Genomic DNA, 21,137 nt, shown 5'->3' on the forward strand with positions numbered 1-21,137 from the left:
TACGTTTGTTGCAAAATATGCACATATAATAATAATTACTTATATATATATATACATACAGTATCTCACAGAAGTGAGTACACCCCTCACATTTTTGTAAATATTTTATTATATTGTTTCATGTGTCAACGCTGAAGAAATGAAACTTTGCTACAATGTAAAGTAGTGAGTGTACAGCTTGTATAACACTGTAAATTTGCTGTCTCCTCAAAATAACTCAACACACAGTCATTAATGTCTAAACCGCTGGCCACAAAAGCGAGTACACCCCTATGTGAAAATGTCCAAATTGGGCCCAATGTGTCAATATTTTGTGTGGCCACCATTATTTTCCAGCACTGCATTAACCCTCTTGGGCATGGAGTTCACCAGAGCTTCACAGGTTGCCACTGGAGTCCTCTTCCACCCCTCCATGACGACATCACCGAACTCGAGCTGGTGGATGTTAGAGACCTTGGGTTCCTCCACCTTCCATTTGAGGATGCCCCACAGATGCTCAATAGGGTTTAGGTCTGGAGACATGCTTGGCCAGTCCATCACCTTTACCCTCAGCCTCTTTGGAATACTGCCCTGCGGCCCAGTCTCCGAAGGGAGGGGATCATGCTCTGCTTCAGTATGTCACAGTACATGTTGGCATTCATGGTTCCCTCAATGAAATGTAGCTCCCCAGTGCCAGCAGCACTCATGCAGCCCCAGACCATGACACTCCCACCACCATGCTTGACTGTAGGCAAGACAAACTTGTCTCTGTACTCCTCACCTGGTTGCCTGGTTATGTTATTTAGTTACTTTTTATGGAAAGTCATGTGTTACGTTAATTTTGAGTTTAAATCTGGGCAGGGCTTGCTTGTTTGTTTTTAATATAAAAAAGTTATTCTTATACAAATCTACAAGCCCTTTCACACCAATAATGAAATGAATAAGCCTCAGGCTGAAGGAAATGTAAATTCACATCTGTACAGTAGAGGGCACAGTTCAAACAAATTGCATGAAGAATATGACGCAGAAGAAGAAAGTTCAACACTATTCAGCAAATAACAAAAATGAAACACAAATGTATCATTTTTGCTTATTGGTATGGTTGAACTGGATCATCGAAGGTCAGTAGCAAAGATATTGTTTAATAAAATGGTATTAAATGAATTATATTTGTCTTATTTAACATATGTAATTATTGCAGGTTTGCATAATATTCTGAGTTTGCATTTGACTTACATACAGGTGCTGGTCATATAATTAGAATATCATCAAAAAGTTGATTTATTTCACTAATTCCATTCAAAAAGTGAAACTTGTATATTATATTCATTCATTACACACAGACTGATATATTTCAAATGTTTATTTCTTTTAATTTTGATGATTAGAGCTTACAGCTCATGAAAGTCAAAAATCAGTATCTCAAAATATTAGAATATTACTTAAGACCAATACAAAGAAAGGATTTTTAGAAATCTTGGCCAACTGAAAAGTATGAAAATGAAAAGTATGAGCATGTACAGCACTCAATACTTAGTTTGGGCTCCTTTTGCCTGAATTACTGCAGCAATGCGGCGTGGCATGGAGTCGATCAGTCTGTGGCACTGTTCAGGTGTTATGAGAGCCCAGGTTGCTCTGATAGTGGCCTTCAGCTCATCTGCATTGTTGGGTCTGGTGTCTCTCATCTTCCTCTTGACAATACCCCACAGATTCTCTATGGGGTTCAGGTCAGGCGAGTTTGCTGGCCAATCAAGCACAGTAACACTATGGTCATTGAACCAGCTTTTGGTACCTTTGGCAGTGTGGGCAGGTGCCAAGTCCTGCTGGAAAATGAAATCAGCATCTCCATAAAGCTTGTCAACAGAAGGAAGCATGTGTGCTCTAAAATTTCCTGGTAGATGGCTGCGTTGACTGTGGACATCAGAAAACACAGTGGACCAACACCAGCAGATGACATGGCAGCCCAAATCATCACTGACTGTGGAAACTTCACACTGGACTTCAAGCAACATGGATTCTGTGCCTCCACTCTTCCTTCAGACTCTGGGACCTTGATTTCCAAATGAAATGTAAAATTTACTTTCATCTGAAAAGAGGACTTTGGACCACTGAGCAACAGTCCAGTTCTTTTTCTCCACAGTCCAGGTAAGATGCTTCTGACGTTGTCTCTGGTTCAGAAGTGGCTTGGTAGCCCTTTTCCTGAAGACGTCTGAGCGTGGTGACTCTTGATGCACTGACTCCAGCTTCAGTTCTCTCCTTGTGAAGCTCTCCCAAGTGTTTGAATCGGCTTTGCTTGACTGTATTCTCAAGCTTGCGGTCATCCCTGTTGCTTGTGCACCTTTTCCTACCCAAATTCTTCCTTCCAGTCAACTTTGCATTTAATATGCTTTGATACAGCACTCTGTAAACAGCCACACCTTTCAGTAATGACCTTCTGTGACTTACCCTCTTGTGGAGGGTGTCAATGTTCGTCTTCTGGATCATTGCCAAGTCAGCAGTCTTCCCATTATTGTGGTTTCAAAGAACAAGAGATACCCAGAATTTATACTGTAGGGATGGTCATTTATTCAAACTCAAATGTAAATATTCTAATATTTTGAGATACTGATTTTTGACTTTCATGAGCTGTAAGCTCTAATCATCAAAATTAAAAGAAATAAACATTTGAAATATATCAGTCTGTGTGTAATGAATGAATATAATATACAAGTTTCACTTTTTGAATGGAATTAGTGAAATAAATCAACTTTTTGATGATATTCTAATTATATGACCAGCACCTGTACACATATAATTAATCAGATTTTTTTCTTTGGGACCCCAATTGTTGCATTCTATAGAACCATTTCATGCCTACTTCACACAAAAATAGTCTACCATTTAGCTGTACTATGATAATTCAAAGGTTAGCAGTGTAACAAAACCTGGTCAGTCCATTTTTGAGCATGATGGCTTTAAATGAAAAAGGCCAAGACTGTGTGGACAGGGGCAGAACATTTATCCTCCAAAATACCCGTGGCTTAATTTGTTTCTGAAGTGATTATGACTTCGCTATTGGCTAATTAGGAACTCTCATTAAAATTTCCTACGACTGCTTGTAATGCATTAAGCCGCACTGATTGAATATGAGATCCTTGATGACAGCTCGCAGCAGTCGTAATGCATCTGAAAGTAACCTTCCCGTCAGCATGCAAATTCAGCCGCCGGTGCTCCACTGTACAAAGCAGAACTGAATGAATGTGCTTTTATGTCTCAATTACAGTCCAGAGAGCTCGAACTATAGACCTCTTTGAGGCCAGACTAAATGGTTTGTGTATTGTTTGAATAACAGTATATAGGTTTATGCCAATAAGAAGCGTAACAAAATACATGCATATAGAGTGAGGTCCAGAATGTTTATTCAACATCTTAGATCCCATAAAAACAATCTGGGATTTAAAATCAAATTTAAACTCAAATAAATAAATAAATAAAATTTTTAATATATATATATATATATATATATATAGTTTTTTTTTTTTAAAGTTTTTTTTTTTACTTAGACTGTATATGTATTTTATTAATAATATTTTACTTTCAAACCATGGTGCAACCTTTGACTATTGCAATTAAAGCAATTTGATTTGCTTCTTTGCTTTCTATGCTTTTACCCCTTGCAGAAACTGTGCTGTCACTCAAGCATTTTTGTCACTGTCCCAGAATCCCTTGCCCTCAGTGCTTGCCCTCTAAGGTGGCCTTCATCGTTTTGAGGTCACCCACAATAGCTTAAATCATAGATAAGCCCAGAGCATCCAGAAGCCAGCACAGAGTGAACATAATAAACATGCTGTTAACCGATGCACAGCCCTTATGTGGGTGAAAGAAGCAATTTCCAGTAGCTGTTCATGACTGAAGCAAGCCAGTGAGATGATGCTGGGAGCAGATATGAAGAACATCCCCTGCTCCATGAACACCATCACCATCTACATCCAGAGAACTGACTCAACAGCAGTGGATTGGGCTTAAAACTACATGCTATTAGAATGCAATACAACTGAAAACTCAACATGATTTCAATCACGAGTCATGACCTTAACCATCAACTCAAAGGTTCTTCCATCAATGGAAGTTTCCATTGGGATTTTCCAATTTTATCATACTCAAGGTTATAATCATACACCACATATAAAAGTAATGCATACTACAGTATGACATACCAAGTATCATTCATGTCAATAAAGCAAAAATGGTGCCAAAATGCCCCAAAATACAATACTATTGTTCACATTCCTCATGGTAAATTAGCAAAAACAACACAATGCAATAAAGTTATTAAGATGTCATTATTTTTGATAATGGAATATTTGAATAAATGTAAAAAATATATTTATTTTTTTATTTGATTACAGGTCTTTTGGGCTTATATATGCATGCCCAAATGACTCTGAATTAAATCAGCTTCAAACTGGAATTAAATCAATAGTTTGTAAATCACCCAGCCCTTAAAACAAACAAACAAAAAAATAAACAAAAATGATTTAAAAAGTCAGATAAATGAAATGCTTTAAACTATCAAAAACTCTCAAAACAAAGACTGATTATGCAAGGTGTACATGTAATTATGCTTTGTTGTTACTAAACCTTTGCCAACGAAATAAAAAGTGCTCTTTAAAACACCAGAGAGCTCCAGGGAAGACGTCCCAAGGCCAACATTTAACAAGTGAGTGCAGCGTTTTGCTTAAGCGCACACTCATTAAGTAAAAATCTGAGCATGCAGCACAAATGAATATAGATGTATTGTTGCTGGTAAGTAATCAGTTGTAAAAAAGGGTACTGTGTAAGCAGAGCAGAGAGAAATAAGTGTGCACGCTCCAGAGAGAGAGACACAAACAAGCAGACGGTTTGTCTGATTCAGCTTGGCTGGAGACCGGGCCAGACTGTCTTGTTCCATGTATCTCATCTATCACTGACTATTTCCAGAGATGCACCCCTTTCTCACCTCAGAGAAAGAGGATTCAATCTTTCCTGGCCTTCTGTTCATCTCTAAAAAAGCATTTATTTGGGTCTCATGAGGGAACCTTGAGCTGGCTATGATGGGGCCTGTCGTAAAGCGGATGACCATGAGATCCAGAGCTTTCTACATGTATTCTAACATCAATTTGTAAGGTCCCAAGGCACAAGACAACTGCTTATGGGTCCATGGTACATAGACAGAATCTAATTATGTCCAGGTAGTCAAAGAGTGAACTATCTAATGATCAAGAATGTGATTTGATACACTGAAATATCTGGACTTTATAAACACAAAATAAGCTCTTTCAAATATATATGTAGCCTAAAATGTCCATGTGCATCTACAAACAACGGACAGCAAACCTCAGTGGTTGATAAATAGTTGGTTTAAATGGCTTCAAAGTATGTAAATTAATAACTACAGGTGGATTTATTTTCTTCTGAAGCTGTTTTTGCTGTGATGGAGAAAAATGAACAACGCCTTATTAGAGATTCATGTCTTTCTATTCTGACGCTATCTGTTAACATTCTTAATCATCTCAATGGGAACTGTTCAGCTGGCACATGAAGTCTGCCATCTTTGCTCACAAAACCACAGACCAGCTAATTAATCCAATAAATGCAGTAAAAAAAAAAATGTCATGACAATACTAACTGATGGCACAAAATTATATATAGTTACATATAGCAACTTATAGAAACAAGAAGAAATATGTATAGGCTGTCAAAGAAGAAAGATGTTCGGCCCCCACATTGGTCTGAATATTATAGGGGTCAGCTCTAAAGGGACTATTGATATGAAATGTGTTTTAAATTATGATGATTATGAAACAATGAAAAGCATAAAAAAAAAATGTGACAAAAAATGCAATGTTGAGTGATGGCATTCTCTTTATAATTATTTTGGGCTCACCTTGTTTCCTGCCCAGCATTATAATCCACCTGAAAGAGAGAGAGAAAAAATGTTGCTCATAGACAATTGGGATAAATATAAAATTTTGCTCAAGTATTCTGCTTCCAAGATGTTTTTCCTGAGAAAAGACCTAGCCATCCCATATGCATCTCCAGAGTTTCACATCTGAATATGTCAGACTGCACTGAGACATGCCAAGCTACAGATTTGCAATCGAAAAAGTCAAAGACCTAAAATGATCAAAACTCCAAGACTTTAAAATGACCTCAAACATTTCTTATTAGATTTTCTCCAAGGCCAGATGATCTAAGCTATGCCATCCACATTCATTTTTTAGCTCTATCCTCTTACTATGTCAACAAATGACTAATTTTCTTCCATTTTCATCTCATGAATTCTGACACTTAAAACATAAAAGAAATGTCCATTAATTCTCCAAAACTATAAGAAAGCAACTTTTAAGCAATAAAAACATCCTCCAGTCCAAATCTTCAACACTCTAGATGAGAGACAGACTGTCAGACTTGAGAAGCGAAAGACCTTTGCACATTAATGTTCCACTGGGGCAAACAGCAGTTTAGGAAAGAGCAACTCCAAAGCATTCACATTTCCTCACAAGAGAGCTGAGAAAATGAAGTGCTTATTTCAACACTGCCCTCAAGTGGTGTTTTCAATGACCAGGCCAGCTATAAACAAGAAAGCACAAGATCGTTCACTCTCTCAGGCTAATTACACATTCTGATCAGATATCTCAGCCATAAACATGATTTAAACACTACGATGGGTCTATTAATAACTGAAGAACAGTTTGAAGGTTATAAATCCTCGGAGGAAAGTTTTAAGTGCAGTGAGTCATGCTCCCCGTCACCTATGTCTTCTCTCGCTCAGGTAAAGTATATCTCAAAAGGTGACAGAACTGAGGAGGTATTAAAGGATCTACTCGCAGTGTTTATCACAGGCGGCATCTGTGTGTCAATCGAGATAAAGGAAAGGTTGACGGCCAAGCGGGAGCTATACTGGTTTATAATTACGTAGTAGCGAAGCTAGCGCCTGACCTCTTGGCGAGAGTCGCAGATAAGAGTTTGTTTTCACCCCAACATCTGACCCTTTGCAGTGAATGTGCTTTGACAGAGTTTAAACAGTCGGATGAAAAAAAATAAAAGCTGTTTTTCTGATGTAAATGCGAGATAATGAGACGCCGATGAATGTTAGTATAAGTGAATGCCGATGAATTACTCTATAAGTGAAAGCCGAGGGAGGTTGACCTGCTATGCTGACATGCGGGGCTCTAATCGGTAGCTACAGCTTTCAGTGTGCTGCAGAGCCAAGCCACAGAGTGGGGCTAAATAATTTAACAGGTGCAATATGTTCGGGCTTGAAAATTCTCTAAAATGGCTTCCTTGTCCCCGAGTTGTTAAGAGTCATCAGATGTCGGCAGAAACGTTGAACTATCACTCTTGTTTTAAGCTGTTGTATCCGGTCAGTGGACTTGTTATCCATCGCATTCCAATTCTTTGCCCTTTTTTATTTTTTTGATGTTTTATTGTTTTCCAGCTTTTTTTTTTTCCCCATCAAGGTCGGGTTTCCATGACAACAAAGTGGAATGTCATGCTGAATTTCACCTTTCCTGTCTCACCTCATATGGCGTTCTCAACCCACTCAAATATGGATGGCACGGCTGCCATACAGATGCCTGATTTCGCCCGGTTGGCTGCTGGGAGCTGACCTTGAGAGGGTGGCCCTCTGAGTTTTGGAAGCAGCTGCTTAATTTACAATCTGGTGAAGCCCCAAATGGTGGATGCCACAACTGCACTCAGGTGAAACCAATGGAGCCATGGTGTGAGGTTGTCGGGCAAATTGAGAGGCCGCAAAGTCTGCCCTGTGACAAACTTGTCATGTAGTTGCATCAAAAAGGTGGCCGGGCGAAAAAAAAAAATGGACAAGTCAGATGCTGAGGAGAGTAAATTCCTGCAACTTTAAACGGTTATTCATCTGGGACTCAAAAAGTAACCATTGCATGCATTTCTCAAGAGCTGCCCCCACAGTTCACCAAGAGACAATCTCTCCTTGTCACTCCAAAGTGGCAGAAAGGATGACAAACGTCCTCCGGTGGAAAATACGTTGGGTCTCTGCTTTCACCGTGAGGCGTATCATAAGAAAGCTGTCAGTCCTCCAGACAATGCTACTTGGGGCGGTGTAGGGCGAGTAAGTGACAATAGCGGGCGAGGCTGTCAGAGCTGACGGCTGTATTATTCACCTTGACTAATGTGTTTGAATAGGAAGAGGATAGGAAGTCATGGATCAAACCACCCATAATCCAACTGGGCCACTATAATCCTCATCCTCTCAAAAAGTGATGGACAAGTCCATTATGGCACTCCAGAGGCAGGGTCCCTTTGCTGAGTAAATTTGGCAGATGAGCTGGAATACGCAAGCTCATGCATAAGAGGGGAAGAGCTGCTCTTGACATGCCTAACATCAATTGTTAGAGCCAAAGGGGGGAAAAATATATATATATATATATATATATATATATATAAGTCAGCCGGTTGGCGAAATCATGAGGACAGTGGCAGGAATGAACCATTTTACTTCTGCTGCACTGCAATCTGAATGTAGGGTCATTATCTGGGAAGTGACAATATGCCAACAGCTGGTGAAAACAAACTTCAATTTCCAGTTAAAAGAAAATAAAAATAAAATTGGTAACACTTTATTTTGATAGTCCACTTTAGACATTCTACTTACAGTAAGTAACTTTGCAACTGTCAACTAGCAGTCATTAGAGTATTAGTACACTGTCTCCTTAATATCTTCTAACACTTTATTTTGATGGGTCCACAACATACTGACTATGAGAAACTTTGCAAGTGTATGTCAACTTATTCTACTAACCCTAAACCTAACCTAACAGTCTACTCTGAGAATTAGTAGACATGTAGCTGTTGCTGTTGCTGTTGCAAAGTTACTTATAGTTAGTAGAATGTCTAAAGTGGACTATCAAAATACAGTGTAGTCAAAAAATTATAAATACAGGTGCTGGTCATATAATTAGAATATCATCAAAAAGTTGATTTATTTCACTAATTCCATTCAAAAAGTGAAACTTGTATATTATATTCATTCATTACACACAGACTGATATATTTCAAATGTTTATTTCTTTTAATTTTGATGATTAGAGCTTACAGCTCATGAAAGTCAAAAATCAGTATCTCAAAATATTAGAATATTTACATTTGAGTTTGAATAAATGACCATCCCTACAGTATAAATTCTGGGTATCTCTTGTTCTTTGAAACCACAATAATGGGGAAGACTGCTGACTTGGCAATGATCCAGAAGACGAACATTGACACCCTCCACAAAGAGGGTAAGTCACAGAAGGTCATTACTGAAAGGTGTGGCTGTTTACAGAGTGCTGTATCAAAGCATATTAAATGCAAAGTTGACTGGAAGGAAGAATTTGGGTAGGAAAAGGTGCACAAGCAACAGGGATGACCGCAAGCTTGAGAATACAGTCAAGCAAAGCTGATTCAAACACTTGGGAGAGCTTCACAAGGAGAGAACTGAAGCTGGAGTCAGTGCATCAAGAGTCACCACGCTCAGGCGTCTTCAGGAAAAGGGCTACCAAGCCACTTCTGAACCAGAGACAACGTCAGAAGCATCTTAACTGGGCTGTGGAGAAAAGAACTGGACTGTTGCTCAGTGGTCCAAAGTCCTCTTTTCAGATGAAAGTAAATTTTACATTTCATTTGGAAATCAAGGTCCCAGAGTCTGAAGGAAGAGTGGAGGCACAGAATCCATGTTGCTTGAAGTCCAGTGTGAAGTTTCCACAGTCAGTGATGATTTGGGCTGCCATGTCATCTGCTGGTGTTGGTCCACTGTGTTTTCTGATGTCCACAGTCAACGAAGCCATCTACCAGGAAATTTTAGAGCACTTCATGCTTCCTTCTGTTGACAAGCTTTATGGAGATGCTGATTTCATTTTCCAGCAGGACTTGGCACCTGCCCACACTGCCAAAGGTACCAAAAGCTGGTTCAATGACCATAGTGTTACTGTACTTGATTGGCCAGCAAACTCGCCTGACCTGAACCCCATAGAGAATCTGTGGGGTATTGTCAAGAGAAAGATGAGAGACACCAGACCCAACAATGCAGAAGAGCTGAAGGCCACTATCAGAGCAACCTGGGCTCTCATAACACCTGAGCAGTGCCACAGACTGATCGACTCCATGCCACGCCGCATTGCTGCAGTAATTCAGGCAAAAGGAGCCCCAACTAAATATTGAGTGCTGTACATGCTCATACATTTCATTTTCATACTTTTCAGTTGGCCAAGATTTCTAAAAATCCTTTCTTTGTATTGGTCTTAAGTAATATTCTAATATTTTGAGATACTGATTTTTGACTTTCATGAGCTGTGAGCTCTAATCATCAAAATTAAAAGAAATAAACATTTGAAATATATCAGTCTGTGTGTAATGAATGAATATAATATACAAGTTTCACTTTTCCTACCCAAATTCTTCCTTCCAGTCAACTTTGCATTTAATATGCTTTGATACAGCACTCTGTAAACAGCCACACCTTTCAGTAATGACCTTCTGTGACTTACCCTCTTTGTGGAGGGCGTCAATGTTCCTCTTCTGGATCATTTCCAAGTCAGCAGTCTTCCCCATTATTGTGGTTTCAAAGAACAAGAGATACCCAGAATTTATACTGTAGGGATGGTCATTTATTCAAACTCAAATGTAAATATTCTAATATTTTGAGATACTGATTTTTGACTTTCATGAGCTGTAAGCTTTAATCATCAAAATTAAAAGAAATAAACATTTGAAATATATCAGTCTGTGTGTAATGAATGAATATAATATACAAGTTTCACGTTTTGAATGGAATTAGTGAAATAAATCAACTTTTTGATGATATTCTAATTATATGACCAGCACCTGTATAGCATAAGCACACCTGCTCATACTAAACACTTAGTGAGCAGATTTTCATTGTGCTGAAAATTGCACAGCCATTACTTTTTAAATAAAGTAATTAATATATAATTTAACGGTGTTCGGCCAATCGTCATCCTAACCACAGGCTCTACTCTTCTGCACAGCGGTAACCCCACAAACTTACACATACTAGAAATCCTTTTACATTTAAAAATAATACAACATTAAACACTAACCAATCTCCCCCTATATTAATATTGAGCAAAAACACATGAAATAACACTTACTTTTAACTTTTTTTAACTCTCATTTAACAGTCAGAAGCAAAGTATGCTGGCAACTAGAAATCTGATTTAACTCATTCAGTGAATGTGTGTATATATGTGTGTACATATATTCACATTTATATGGGAACATCTATGAGCAATATATACTCAATAAAGGATCAAACATTATGAATATTAGATTTATCTTTGTCCTAATTTCTAAATATATTTGTATGTATCGATATATAGCCATACATTGTCAATGCATATATTCCTATATATTGAAAAATATAAGCACTAGTTTCCAATATATGGAAATGTATTATGTAATATATCACACTATATTTTGCAGTATATTTTTTGTTTCGTAAGGGAAGGCAACAAAGGAGCGGCTCAAGAAGTAGCAAATTAAGGTCCTGGAGTGGCCTAGCCAGTCTCCAGACCTTAATCCCATAGAAAATCTGTGGAGGGAGCTGAAGGTTCGAGTCACCAAACGCCAGCCTCGAAAATTTAATGACTTGGAGAGGATCTGCAAAGAGGAGTGGGACAAAATCCCTCCTGAGATGTGTGCAAACCGGGTGGCCAACTACAAGAAATGTCTGACCTCTGTGATTGCCAACAAGTACTAAGACATGTTTTCCGAAGGGGTCAAATACTTATTTTACTCATTAAAATGCAAATCAATTTATAGCTTTTTTGAAATTTGATTTTTTCTTTTTTTTTTTTGTTATTTATGATATTCTGTCTCTCACTGTTCAAATAAACCTACCATTAAAATTATAGACTGATCAATTCTTTGTCAGTGGGCAAACATACAAAATCAGCAGGGGATCATTTTTATTTATTTTTTTCCTCACTGTATGTATATATATTTTATAAAGAAAATAATATATCATCATAAAACTAATCTGATAAAAATACATACATTTTATATAAACATACATACAATTTAAATACAGAAATATTGTTCATAAAAATAAAATGTATAATTAATTATAAAAAATACATATACATATTTGGCCACTTTTGCCAGCTTTTGACATTTTCATGTTTTTTTTTTTTCTTCAGTTTACTTTATGGCAAGGCTCTTCAACTCCAGTCCTGGAGGGCCAGTGTCCTTGAGACTTTAGTACCAATCCCAATTAAACCCACCTGTCTGTAATTTGCAAGTAATTCTGAACATGATTTGATTAGCTTGTTCAGATGTGTTTGGTAAGAGTGAGTGCTAAACTCGGCAGAACACTAGTCCTCCAGGACTGGAGTCAAAGAGCCCTAGCAGCTTCGTAAATTCTTGCATTCCATCTGCAAAAAGTTACAGATATTCAAATCCAAGTCTTGTTTAAAAGCGTCCTTTGGATTAATAGTATAAATTCAGAGAAATGGCATTTGATCCGTGTGCTCAATTTATCCCGAATATCTCGAGCATGATAAACACTATCACAGCAATAACAGTCTTGACCTCTCCTTGAAGACCGCCATTATTCAAGCATTTTGAGATCACAGACTAAAACACACCATGAGCCTTCCACCACGCTTGAATCAAAGCCCTCAGACCAACCACACATAAAACAGACACTTCATCCAGGAGCAGAAACCACAAAGGCCACAGACTTGAGTTCAGCTCAAGATCACTACTTCCCAGGAATATACTTCCGTCAGTTAAAATAAAACGAGGGGAATGGATGATATGTTTTGTGGCCCTGTGGGTTCCCTACATGCTGTTAGGATTCATTAGGCTGAATAACCCCTATGGATTAGCTTTGCTTCGGGGTTCTGGCACCAGGCCTGCCACTCTGACAGGTCATTATTGCGCATCAAGCTGGGACCAACTGCGGAGCGAACTGCAGCAGCTAGGCCTTTGAATCACACCCTGCTCTCTCTACCTACATCTCAAAAGACCGCAGTGTTCCAAATGTCCTCTCGCCTACACTGTGGGGCTCTCAGCGGGACACGGGTTCGCTCTCTCTTCAGGTGCCACTTGAAGAAGCACGGCTGATGTCAGAAAAGATGGAGTCTGAAACTTTCATTCAGACACTAACGGCTGATTTCCCCGGACACATATATATATTTATTTTAATAAATATATAATTAATACAGTTTTTTTTTTAAACATTATTTATTATTTATTTTTAAGTTTTATATAAATTATATTTTATAAATAAGTACTAAAATTGCTTATCAAAAAAAAAAAAAAAAAAAACTCAATAAAATATTAAAGCCAAATTAGAAACTTAATATCCTCAAAAAAACATGAAAAATTATGCAAATTAATTACCTAAATAATAAAATAAAGATATATTTATTTTATAACTTTTTATTATTATTATTATTTAGGCAATTCATTTGGTCTTACCTTGCTTTTTTTTTTTTTTTTTTTGAGGATATTCAATTTTAGTTTTTTAAGGGGTACATATTAAAAGGGGGGTATGATATCAAAACATGACGATATTTCGTTTTGCTTAATTTTGCATACAAAATAGTTCATACACATGTACATATACACACACACAAATTAAATAGAAAAAAAAAGACACCAAAAAACTCTCAACTTTCACACTAGCATACATGTCAATAAATGCCGGATTGCAAGAGTGCTTCTCAACAAAGCTATACATGGATCCGTCCCAGCAAGAGATTCCTATCAGTAAATCATTATATATCCTGTAACTCCAGTTTGATATCAACTTCTTGTTGGCGTATCTCATGCAGATAAAATCAGCCACTTCACAGGGTCAGAAGATATGGTGGAAAAAACAGCACAGATAATAAATACCCAGATACACAGAAAATCAATAGGACTTGTGTGTGGGTTGATATTAACAATTGACAATGTCATAGAGCTGCTTGCTGTGCTGAGGAGAGATGATCAGGATACATGAAGGCAGATGGTATTGATTTGTTCTCCTGTTTAAACAAAGCTCCGTAATCCAATTCTGAGGGTAACTGACAACCAAGGAAAAGCTATTATTTCTCAATATTGCAAAACAAATTGTAATTAGAGGATGGGGCCACAGACGATTGAGAAACGGCGTTTGCACGGAGCACTCCAAATCGATCAGCTCTTTTTCACTTGACCCCTCATAAATGGCTCAGATTAATACGGTTTAGATTATGAACCCTCCCTGCGCTGGGCGTTTGATTGGCAGTCTTTGCTGAGAGGGGCTGCAGATCTCCAGAAATGAAAAGAGCTTAACCCAAAGACTGCTTTCAGGGGCCGCTCACCTCTATAACGCACGCCTCCGCTGTACTTGGCCCGGTTAGCAGAGACTTTAATAATAAAACAGTGGAGAGTGGGATTTATGAACAGGTCATTTAGAGTGCACCGGAAAAGTGCTCTCAATCACACAATACCCAGAGATGATTAACGATGACCTGTTTGAACTCGGATAAATCCGTGATGATATTATCTCATATTCATGACTAATTAGCGTGCGGCCTGCCAATCAATCTCAATCAGCTCAAGTCATGTAAAGTCTATAAACAATTTTGAATTAGCTGGAACTCCAAACTCATAAAACTGCTCAATAAGTTTAGAAATAGTTGAGAAACAAACCTGTTGACAAGCCAAGCAGAGTTTTTTTCAGGTGCGATGTGCTGAAGTTCGTCTCAGTCCACTAGCCTAGCACAGTTAGCTGTAGTTTTAACTAAAACAATCAAGTTTTTTCTGCAACATTTACGCGGTAGCTTCCTCCTCAGGAGTTATATATGGGTCAATTTAGTGCATTCAGATTTACCAAAACATTTACTCATGACAACTCACAATAATTCATACGAGATGCTGAAATTGTAACATACCAGTATGACATGGCTTGTACGAGTACTGACATTTTATTTCTTATTACATTACATTAGAATAAGCATTAGCATTAGCGTTTGAGTATAGGATTGTACTTTTATGGCTGGGTTTGTACAATTTTGTCCGAATTATTATGACTTTTCATGAGACCAGATTGCTCTTCTGTAAAACAACAATGTTTTTAAACACAATGTTTAAAAACATTGTTGAAACGCCCCCTTTAATTTGGACCATGAAGTAAGGCTAGGCGATATGGCCAAAAATAGTATCATAATATTTTTTCATATTATACAATATTGATATTTATCACAATATTCATTTACCATTAATAGGAAAGGAAATGCTTTCCAAACACACAGGTTTGTTAACCTTGAAAATGAACTGTTTATTAAAGAATTAAAACTTTAACAATAAATCTTTTATAATTTAATCAAATGAAAATATAACCTAATTTACAAGAAAACTGTCAGTCCTCTGTCGTGTCTGTCATGTGTTCCCGCCTCTTGTTTCCATATTTGGTCATGTTCCTGTCCTTGTTAAGTGTGATTTATTAGTTAAGTCGTGTCCAGCCATGTTTTGTCTAATTATCATTAATTGTCATGTGTATTTAGTTCCTGCCTGTTTAGTTAGATTTCGTCTGGTCTACTCGTTATTCCCCGGTGTTCCTGTCTGTGTCTGCCTTGCCTTGTCTTGCCCTGTCCTGATGTCACATTAAAGACTATTTTGAAGTTCATCCTCGTCTCCGTGTTCCTCGTTCCTCCCTGCTGTGTGCACCGTGACAAAAACATTGAATTTTTATTTATTTAATCAGTTAGATCAAATGAGATACTGCACAACAAAACTGTGTAAATTACAACAGGGATGAAAAAATATCTTGGTTGTATGACATTGCTTAAAAATAATTAACTATTACCTTGAGAAGTACATTTCTGTACACAATAGTAATATGTTTGTCATAATTTCTTCAAGTTAAACTAAACTTTTTTTTTTTGCCTGTTTGTTGTGAGTGTCAGTGTGTATTTGTTTTTTTTGTTTTTCAAATGAAACCGTAATATGCTCGTGAGGTGAACTCCCAGAATAGCTCTGGAGAGGAAGTTTATGTCGTCATACATTGAGACAGCAGACTCTGGACACACTGTGATCATCACATGTTTAAGTTGCGTAAGGCTATCGGATTCATCTATATTGAGCCCAGTCCTGAAGTCAAGCAAAAAATAAAATAAAATAAATCTATTCAGCATTTACACATTTTTGGATATGGTTAAACTCAATTGTTGATTCAGATTACAATGCAAAATGCAAAAAGGTCAAAGTCATAATCTGGACGTATAGGTTCATCTCTCTCTGCATCACAGTTTTAATTGTTCTTGATTTAAGGATTATCTCTCAAAACCATTGGACTGCACACATAATTCTTTTGATATTATCTTTGCCACATGGAGGACACGTGAAGAATTACATCAATTTAAGCAATTACTGTTTGGCTTATAGTTGACTACACACAGTGCCTCTGAGTTTACTTGCTATATTGATTTCAAAGCCAATGTTCACTGGAGGGAAATCCCAGGATGCCTCCATAATTTGCAGCCAAAATTCTTTCTGACTGAGCTTGCAGCTCTGCCAGAACTATCTGAATCATTTGGGCCGCAGTTTTGCACACATAACGGTTATTTAGAGTGTACAAAAGAGCCAATACAATTAATGGCTGCAATTTCATGCATAAACTGCAAATGGTTGCCCGAGGAATCATTAGCTAAAGGAATTTTTCATTCGTATTAGAGTGGCATTCTGAGGTCAAATGTCAGGCATCTTTTCGGTCCAAACTTGGGAAATGACTGCAATGAATCTGACACTGTCATTTCAATTAAAAATTTATTCGTATTACTTACGTTTCAACTCAGTCCCCTCTGCTCTTCCATAGGATTCCACTGCTTGTATGAAGTGTGATTTTCTAATAGTTGTCTCACGTAATAGTCTCACACACACAGACATGCTCACACATACTCACTTTCATTGGTATGCTAGATGCAATCTCTCCAGCATCCTTTTGAGAAAACCTCCCACCTGCTTAAGGAGAATGATGAGACATTAGGAGACGTGTTCTGTTCAATAATTCATGTTATTAATAATGAAAGCTACAGACATATCAGTGGATGAGAAATATCGTTTCTGCTCAGTAATTTTATGAGGCTGTAACATATTGCCAACTCTGCCATATCACTGCCTTGCCACATTTTCAAGTTTTTGATTTGAAATTAGCATGATGCATTGATAATATAAACCCTGTCCAACCAAACTAGATGAATTTATACAACAGTTGCAGTCCTCTAATTCGAGGGCCAAACAGCATTTTAGGACTGCTGATATTTAGCGTAAAAGCACTGGGATGCTTCACTCTCTGTATACCTCTGCTTGTCTGTGTTCACAACATCTAAAGCAAGAATATGTGAACGGAATACAAACAAGTTGCACGATATACCAGTACTAAAAACTTATCGCGGTACACTGCTTTTAAAAATGGTACAATTCTTCATTTTACTAGAACCGGTACTTCAAGAAGGCATTTTAATAAGAGCCATATTTCCTGTGTAAACCACTGTTTACTTGGGCACTATGATTTCCACGATGTGGAAAACGTGGACGGAATCGTGGAATCCAGTCATAAAAAGTGTGGTTTCATTTACTGCACACAGAGTGAAGCACACGTGATGCTCACAGTGTTTTCTGCATCTGCCAGCTCAACATATGAGTATATGAACACATGAACATAATCTCTAGAACAGCTCTGAGAGTCAGTTCATGAGCATTTTACCGTTTTGTTTGCGTAAAAATATCATCATATCATATACAAACAAACGTTTGCAGCAACCCGTCAAAATAAAAGTTTGGTTTAACTTGACAGTAATATATTAGTTAATGTAATGATAGTACTAATAAAATATTATTAAAACAATATTTAAGGAATATTTACCAGAAAAATTATTTAACAGAATTTATTTACCAAAAAATTTTAAATGCAGTATTTCTGAAATTTCTAGGGCCTTAAAAATTTATTTTTTTGTTCAACTTTTAATAAATTGCTGTTAAATTGTGTATGTTTCATGATTTCAATTAACGACATGCTTTCTGGTTAATATTTTTAATGTAACCAGTAAAATAGAGTCTAGAAAAATTAAAATGGAAAAAAATGGAATTTGAGAAAACTTTGGCACTGGCATATGAATTTTATTTTTATTTTTTTATTTTTTAAGTGGATGAAATATTTTTTTATTCATATAGGACAGTAGAGAGATGACAGGAATTTACTGGGAGGAGAGAGGGGAGCGGGATCGGCAAAGGAACTCGAGAATCAAACTCGGGTCGCGCAGTTGCACTATATGTCGACGCACTAACCACGAGGCTATTGGCGCCGACAGGATGAAATGCTTTTTTAATAGATAAAATAACTATAACCTCCATTTGAATAATTTATCATTCAATTACTTTTCCTGTTGTTCCATGTTTTTGTCATAGTATTGGTTCAGTAGTAGTATCGAGATGCTTCAGTCAGATTTCATTACAAAGTCAAAATTTTGGTATTGTGATAACACTACCAACTAGAGCTCAGAATTTAAGAACTGGCTTGATTTTAAATCATACATTGGAACTTGAATTGGCCACAATCCACAGGAACCAGAATCAGTTGAAACTGAATAGGAGTGACAGGACCGTGGTCCGTGAGTTCAATCTATCAAGCAGTTATTCACTGGCAAAACATCATATACAAAGTTCTCCATCGTCCCTGCCAATCAAATGCATAATGGCTTTTGCTCTGGTATTTTGACTGTAGTGTTAAGCCAATGACGAACACGCATTTCACAGCATGCCTCTAGGCAAACGGCCCGATAGATCCCTTTTCAGCTGCAAATATAGATCCTTGTGCCCCCATTCCATGTCCTTCCTTCACTCCTGCTGAGCGAAAACTCATATGGGATTCTGCTAACAACAAAAACCTGCACAGGATGTCTCACAGCACACACAAGCTGACTAAGATTCATCACTGAAGGCCAGCTTACAGCTGGGTAAGAACCCCACCACAGTCATGTAGGTCCTGTTTGGCATTCAGCGAAGGAGGGGAGATGTATTAGTCACAAAGAGTCTCAGAGGGAGCCGTTCTTACACATTCTGATCACTGTCCACCCCAATGGCCCTGAAAAAGCCAAACCGAGGATTTATACATTTCTTTTAGATCGCCATAAATTCTTTACACCAACACAAATACGTCCGATGGGAATAAGCAAGGTTACTGCAGATGAAATAAGTCGAAGATTCAACTGGGGTTTCAGACAGCACAAAAAAACTAATGAGATGAAGACCAGCTCTGGCCTTCATTTTGTCAGCGCTAAGTTAACCTGAGCTACACTTTAAGATGTGATACTCGGAGGAGGTACGGCAGAGATGCCTTTATGGTTTCAGAGCGCAAACACTCAGAACACACTTCACATACAGTACACAAGGTTATTTATTTATAACTACTTACTCGATATCTAGCCATTTTAGTGTATTATGTATGTCCACATCCAAGCAAAGGAAAACCTTAGATTAGACTGGAACTTCCAGGGGGGCCCAGTTGTAAAAAATAATAATAAAAATAATAATAATTATTAAAATTCTAATACAAAAAAAGAGGTACATATCAGCTGTATTACTGTAGATAGAAGTGCCTTCAAATATTGTCTTGGAAAAAAATCTTTGCCATCCCAAAGAGGCACAAAATCACTTTCACAGACTTTTTCATTAACTGTTCCCATCTGGCGGAATGACCTGCCCAACTCAATCCGAGCAGCTGAATCCTTACCCATCTTCAAGAATTGGCTAAAAACTCATCTCTTCCATCTTTATTTGACCCTCTAACTCTAGCACTCTCTATTCTCATTTTATTTAATCTATCTGTCTTCTTTTTATTTAAAAAAAAATAACACATTTGACCCTCCATCAATTGCATATTTACTCTCTAACTGCTAGCTTTTCTTGTAAAACTAACACTAGCTTTCTTTTTTCTATTCTATCTACTTGTTTCTTATAAAAATAAATAAATAAATAAAAAGAAACACTAGGTTTCTTTTTTCTATATTCTATCTACTCCTTTTCTTAAAAAAAAAAAAAAAAAAAACTTTTTATGTGCACTGCGTTAGGCTAACCAAGACTTGTAATAGCACTTGCATGTTGTTGCTCTTTTGTTGGTTTTGATTGCTTCTAATGTCCTCATTTGTAAGTCGCTTTGGATAAAAGCGTCTGCTAAATGACTAAATGTAAATGTAATGTAAATGTAAATAGGGCCTTTGAGTTAAAAAAAACATACTGTGCATTCAATACACACATAGTATGAAGAACTCAAGTAGTACGAAATGAGTAATGTTACACCTCAACATAATTTACGGCCATACAAGGCTTACAGGCTGGGCTCACTAAGATGCCCATTCAGAGTGATGTTCATACAGAACAGACCACAGGAGATAGTCACAGTATTTTTCTAATATAAGCATTTTCTGACAGGGACAAGAGCTCATTACTTTAGTCTCTCAGGTTATATTGAAATGGTGACCTTTGTGACGTCTCTTATCAAAGGCATCAAACATCAATTATTCAAATGAATTACTTCACTTTCTCTCCAAATCTTACTCATTCGGACAACGTCATGAAACTTTTAGGAGTTGCATGCATGAAATATTTACAGCGAAGCCATCACTCATTTCATAATGAATAAGCACACCTTAGCATTGACGCGTTTACTTTTGGAGCACGAAGAGAGAACGCAAGTAAGTTTTGTCCTTCATGGGGCATCTTAACACTCATCTTCTGCTTCTGTTCACTACAGTAAGCAAAATGTTGTTGGGACACACTCCAAAACTTAGACAATAGACAGATATAACATAGATAGAATGACAGAATTACACAACAATGGATGGATGGATGGATGGATAGACAGATGATAGATAGATAGATAGATAGATAGATAGATAGATAGATAGATAGATAGATAGATAGATAGATAGATAGATAGATAGATAGATAGATAGATAGACAGATAGATAGATAGATAGATAGATAGATAGATAGATGTAGGTTCAAGCCAGACTTTTTGTCTATTTTTAGCTCCACAGCTGTCACATTTTCCCCCTCTGACTCTCTAGTGCTTTACGTCACTGCAATCCACCTTTCCTTTCACAACATACCGGTCCCAGCAGTAGCTAGAC

At 37.3% G+C, this 21,137-nt stretch overlaps 1 long non-coding RNA gene across 3 annotated transcripts in view; it reads right to left on the reverse strand.

The window, feature by feature from the left end:
* LOC131532840 (uncharacterized) overlaps nucleotides 1-21,137 on the reverse strand; it is a 59,276-nt gene that overhangs the window by 36,786 nt on the left and 1,353 nt on the right. Inside the window, exons 3-4 of one of the 3 annotated variants that reach the window (XR_009268969.1) lie at nucleotides 16,910-16,968; nucleotides 5,885-5,913 (exon numbers count right to left, since the gene is read on the reverse strand). This is a non-coding gene — a long non-coding RNA (uncharacterized LOC131532840). Of the gene's footprint in view, nucleotides 1-5,884; nucleotides 5,914-15,321; nucleotides 15,666-16,909; nucleotides 16,969-21,137 lie in introns of those variants that run through there. The other 2 variants (XR_009268968.1, XR_009268970.1) reach the window with 2 other exon arrangements.

The sequence above is a fragment of the Onychostoma macrolepis genome, chromosome 24 (assembly GCF_012432095.1).
Source record: "Onychostoma macrolepis isolate SWU-2019 chromosome 24, ASM1243209v1, whole genome shotgun sequence".
Taxonomy (NCBI): Eukaryota; Metazoa; Chordata; class Actinopteri; order Cypriniformes; family Cyprinidae; genus Onychostoma; species Onychostoma macrolepis.